A 6,092-nucleotide genomic window follows, 5' to 3' on the forward strand; every position below is an offset into this window, starting at 1 on the left:
TATTACATTTATTGATTTACATATGTTGAACCATCCTTGCATCCCTGGGATAAATTCGGCTTGGTCAGGGTGTATGATCTTTTTCATGAAACTCTGTATTTTGTTTGCCAGTATCTTGTTGAGGATTTTTCCATCTATGTTTACTAGGGAGATTGGCCTGTAGTTCTCTTTTTTGGTTTGTCTTTTTCTGCTTTTGGAATCAAGATAACACTTGCTTCCAGGAATGAATTTGGAAGTATTGCTTCCTTTTCAATTTCATTCAAGAGTTTAAAGAGTAGTGGTGATAGTTCTTCTCTAAATGTCTTGTAGAATTCAGCAGTGAAGCCATCAGGTCCTGGGTTTTTCTTTGTTGGTAAATTTTTAATTACGTTTTCAATTTCATTGATTATAATTGGGGCATTTCGAATTTTTATATCTTCTTTGTTTAACTTTGGTAATTCATATGTCTAGGAATCTGTCCATTTCTTCTTCATTTTCCATTTAATTAGAGTACAGGTTTTTGAAGTAGGTGTTGATGATCCTCTGGATTTCTGCTGGATCTGTTATGATTTCACCTTTTTCATTTCTAATTGTATGAATCTGAGCCTTTTCTTTCCTTTTTTAACAAGGTTGGCTAATGGCTTATCAATTTTGTTTATTCTTTTGTAAAACCAACTCTTCAATTCATTGACTTTTTGTGTTGTTCTCTTAGTCTCCATTGCATTGATTTCTCCTCTGATCATTATAATTTCCTCCCTTGTTTGAGCTTTGGGTATGTCTTGCTCTTCTTTTTCTAGGAGCTTAAAGTTCAACATTAGGTTGTTTATTTGAGCTTGCTCTGTTTTCCTACTATGGGTATTCACTGCTATGAATTTCCCTCATAGAACTGCTTTCATTGTCTCCCATAGGTTCCTGTTTGTTGTATTGGCATTATCATTTACTTGTAGAAACTGTCTAATTTCTTTAATTTCCTCTGTAACCCTTTTGTTGTTTAGGTGAGTGTTATTCAATTTCCCTGTGTTTGTGAAGTTCTTGCAGTTTCTTATGCTATTGATCTCCAGCTTAATTGCACTATGGTCTGATAATATACAGAGGATAATTTCAATTGCTTTGCATTTCCTTAAACACGTTTTATGAGCTACCATGTGGTCTATTTAGTAGAATGACCCATGTGCAGCCGAAAAGAATGTCTATTCTGATTTTGTGGGGTGGAACACTCTGTAGACATCTATTAAGTCCATTTGTCCAAAAGCTTGGTTCAGTTCTAGTATTTCGTTGTTGAATTTTTGCCTAGATGATCTGTCTATTTGTGACAGCGGGGTATTGAGGTCCCCCACTACAATTGTTTTAGAGGTTATTTGTTTTTTCATGTCCATTAATATTTGTTTTGAATAGTTGGGGGCATTAGTATTTGGTGTATATATATTTATGATTGTCATCTCTTCCTCTTGGATTGTTCCCTTTACAAGGATATACTGTCCTTCTTTATCTCTCCTAGTCAGGGTTGGTTTGAAATCCGCTTGATCTGAAAAGAGGATAATTACTCCCACTTTTTTTAGGTCCCTGTCACATGCAGTATTGTTTTCCACCATTTAAGTTGCAGTCTATGAGTTTCTTTTTGAATTAAGTGTGTTTCTTGTATGCAGCATATTGTTGGATCTTGCTTCTTGACCAATTCTGCCAGTCTACTTCTTTTGATTGGTGAATTGAAGCCATTAATATTGATGGTTATAACTGACATGTATTGACTTATCATTGTCATGACTTTTTCTCTGTTTTATTCTCTCCCTTTGTGTTTAATCTCTTGTTGTGCCTGATGGATTCCTTCTGCTGGGCTTCTTGGGGTTGTGATCCTCATTGTCTTTTCCTAGGATATTGTCTAAAATTTTTTAGAGTGCTGTTTTGGTAGTCATGAAGTTCCTAAGGTGCTCTTTGTCATGAAAGAATCTTATTTCACCATCAATTTTGAAAGATAGTTTTGTAGGGTACATCAATCTGGCTTGGAGGGTGTTTTCCTTTAGGGCTTGAAATACATCACTCCAAGCTCTTCTTGACTTAAGGGCTCGTGTTGAAAAGTCTGCTGTAATTCTGATGGGCTTTCCTTTGTATGTGATTTGTTTCTTTTCTCTAACTGCTTGTAGTATTTTGTTCTTCTGTTTGGTTTCTGGGATCTTGATTATTATATGTCTAGGTGTAGATTTTTTTGATCGTGGCTAGTTGGAGTCCTATATGCCTCACTTATCTGTATGTCATTTTTTGTCATTAATTCTGTGAACAGTTTTTTATGTCATTTGTACTTTCTGCTGATTTTTTTGTGGATTCCTATCAGTCTTATATTATTCTTCTTTGAATCATCTAGGAACTTCTGGACAGATTTCTCATGGTCCCTTAGTATTTTTAAGAGATCTCTCTTTTCATGGTCACTGACAGCAATCCTGGCTTCTATATCTGAAATTCTGTCTTTACATTGGCTCATTCTGGTGCAAATGCTTTCAGTACAGTTTTTAACCTCCTGGATATATGTTTGAGTCTGTTTCATGGATTCCATTTCTTTCCTATGTTGGGCATTCATGTTTTCCATTTCTTTCCTATGCTGGGCATTCATGGCTTCCATCATGGTCCTGAGCTCATCTATTTTTTTTATCTGTTTCTGTTCTAGAGTCTCTAATCATGTCTTTCATTCTGCTCACCATCTCTGTAGTTATCTGGGAAATTACTTCTGTTTTGAATTTTTCTAGAGCCTCATTCATCTGTTTTGTTACATCCTGTGCTATCAGTTCAGGGTGTCCAGGTGGTTCATTATCATATTATTCAACCTCATTTCCCCCAGAATTTGCCTTTGGTGAGCTGGAAGTCTGGGTTTGCACCTTGCTTAGGTGTCTTCTCATTTCTATTTTTTATCATTCATACTGTTTTTGGTTTAATTCCTGGATTGATACTTCAATATTGAAGTAAGTATCTTTCTTGCTTATATTTAGAACACTTGCAGAATGATTGCTTCTCAGAGGTGTCTTCCAGATATAGTTGGTCTTTAGGTTTTGAGTCTCTAATGACTCTTAGTCAATCTCATTTTCAGTGTACCAGGGAGGACAACTGATTAGATCAATCAAGACACTTTAACCCAAGCGACACAATCAGCAGCAACAATAGCATCAAGCACAGTTTAGAAAATGCCAATTTGTGGTAGTTATTAATCTATCAGCCACATGGCTAATCTCCTTGGTGCAGGGGGTGGCTCTGCTCCTAGATGCTTGGGGACAGTGCTATGGCCGCCCAAGAGGTTCTCAGAATCACATGTTTTATGTACAAGTCCAAGAAGGTAATGAGTATCTTATAACCTTTAAATTTCATCACCACCGCCCCACACTCTGTTATCTTCCTAATTTCATCACATTTGTCTGAAACAACTTCTATTCATCATTCTTCCTCCAGGGCTTCCTCAGCTCCCCAGGGACAGGTTTGTGGGTGTAGCACCCCCTGTTGAGAGTAAGTCCAGCGTTACAAATCCAGTGCTTACACTACTGAGTCTCTATCTGCAGGGATTGTGACACACTCCATACACAGACACTTTTGTTATTCCATAGCAGCGATCCCTCCCCAAGTCTGTTTGGAATTTGGAGCACATCTGCTCTATCCTCTGGAGTGATGGTTCTCAAACTTTAAGCTGCACCAGAATCCTCTGGAAATGGAGAGGAAGGAAAAGGAAGGATTGGGAAGAGGAGAAGAGAGGTGAGAGGAGAGCGAAGGAAAAGTATTATTTTTTTATGTCTATATATTCCTTCAAAGCCTTAGGCACTCATAGGTGGGGCTTTTGAGAGATGATTGCATCATGGGTGTGATTGGACTAGGCCATAGATGAGATTATAGCTAAATGTAATATTGGGAGGTAAAGCTTGATCTGGGGCCAGGGTGGGTCCCTATGGAAATGTCTTGGATTGGTCTGTCTCCCTCCCTTCTCCCTTCGTCACTTCCTCCTTCCCACTGCCACACCATAAGCAATTCTCCCCTACCACACCCCTCTACGATGCCACCCTGCCTTGGGACCAGCCATCTTTGGACTGAAATCTCTATAAACCATGAGCCAAAATAAATCTTTTCTCCTTAGAGTTGTAGGTGTTGGGTATTGTGTCTCAGCGATGGGAAAGCAACTAAGATGAAAGGGAAAAGGAAAAGGAGAGGGGGAGGGAGGGAGGGAAGAGAAGGGAAGAGGGAGGACTGGAGTTGACTGCACACCTCAGGGTCAGTGATATTTATAGTCTGCTGAGGGTGAAGACTTCCAAGAACCCCTGTTCTGTTACCTGTTTGCTAGGAGATCTTCTAGCCTCTGCTTGAATACTTCCAGGGCAGGGGAACACTACTGCTTTTCAAGAGGGCAGTAGGACCTGAGAAGAGCCACACCCTGTGTAGGAGGCAGGGTTGGCCACAAGGAAGTCAGCAGCATCTCTGAGCACAACATTCAACACATGGGTCTCACATAATGTGCTGACTTTTATGGGGCCTTGCATGCAGTGAATTGATTTCCAGGGGGAGCTATCTCCCTATTTTTAGTTGATCTTGTACACATTTTTAACAGCTAACATCATGCAAGTATCAGATATATGGGGTATAATCAAAAGTATTGTGAATGTTTACTTTTTAAAATTATTGCAATGAGACACATTGTCATTAACCCCCTCAAAATCCTCTCCCTCACTTTGAACACACTTTTCCCATCATTCTTGCCATTTTCTAAAGCAGTTCTAGGAGTCTTTTCTCATGAGTGTTTATAGTTGCACTGTTGGGTCTGCCTCAGTGTCCTGAATAAACTCAAAACATTTCTCTTTCATGTTCATTTTGACTTTGGGGAACAGCCAGATCCAGTGAATAAGGTGAATAAAGGCACATTGTAATGTTTCTACGAGCCTGCTTTTTTGCCAGATGGCACTTGGCAGCAGTATAGTTTTTAAAATTACATCTCATAAAGACACTCATGAAAGAGGACCTCCAGAACTGCTTAGAAATTGACAGGAACAACAGGATAAGTGTGTTGAAAATAAGGGAGGTTGAGGGGGATTCATGGCATTGTGTTTTACTGGATTAAAATTTTCCTATTTAAAAACACAATGTATATTTTGATCACCCCTTGTAAAACAAAAGCAACAGCACACTTATACTCTGTAACCTCACAGAATTAAGATTCCTTACTTTAAAAGGGTTCTGATTTTTCAGCTAAATGCTATATAACTAAAACACTCATCTTTTCCTATTTCTTTTTTGTGTTACTCAAGACAGGGTCAGGGAAGGGCTCCCCCGGCTTCCATTCTGCCTCAAGTTCCCTGAAAACCCCACCAGCAGGGACCAGGACACCCCACACCCAGGACAAGGATCCTGTTGTCTTCTCACTCATTTGCCAAAAGACCTCCAAGACAGACGGACTCCTTCCTGGGCTGAAGTTAGTCCATGCACTAAGAGACTGTTCTCTAGCAGGGAACGTAACCCCAATGACACTGTAGGGAAAGGCAGCAGCAATGCTGTATTCAGTTGATGCTTACAAGAACTCAAGTCACAGGGACAGTGAAGACGGAGACAAATGGACAATCTTCAGAAAGGAACAGAGAAGAGTGGGCCTAAGCCCCTGCCCAGCGGAAGGAGACTGACCACCTGCCTCCGGGCAGCATCCTCTTCTTCCTGCCTGCGCTGAGCCCTAGGACCCTACCGAATCCCAAGATGGCAGAGTTGCAGCCTGCAATGGGGCCTGGAGGCCTGATGACCATCCTCCCACCAAAGGCATGAGACTGTAGCACCCACGACCCGGGTCATCCGCTGCCATCAGAACACTTTTTCTGATGGAGGAGAGCTTATTCCCTGGGTCCTGAGGTCAAGCGCTGTTAGAGCTGTCAGAAAAGCAAAATCAAACAAAGCAAAGAGAACTCCTGGGAGCCTTGTGAACACCGTTCAAAATTCTAACTGCTACAAACACCTTCCTGAAAAGTTTCTCTTCATAAATCATCATTTGTTTCCACATTCTGATTCTAGGCCAAGTCTTATTCCCTCCTCGAGAGGATTGTTTCACAAGCTGAAGAGTCACAGTGTCCATTGGGCCAATAGGGGAAAACGGTGCCTTAATGAGCCCT

This window comes from Heterocephalus glaber, unplaced genomic scaffold (genome assembly GCF_053883595.1).
Source record: "Heterocephalus glaber isolate CG9 unplaced genomic scaffold, H.glaber_assembly_v1.0 deba00001561, whole genome shotgun sequence".
NCBI lineage: Eukaryota > Metazoa > Chordata > Mammalia > Rodentia > Bathyergidae > Heterocephalus > Heterocephalus glaber.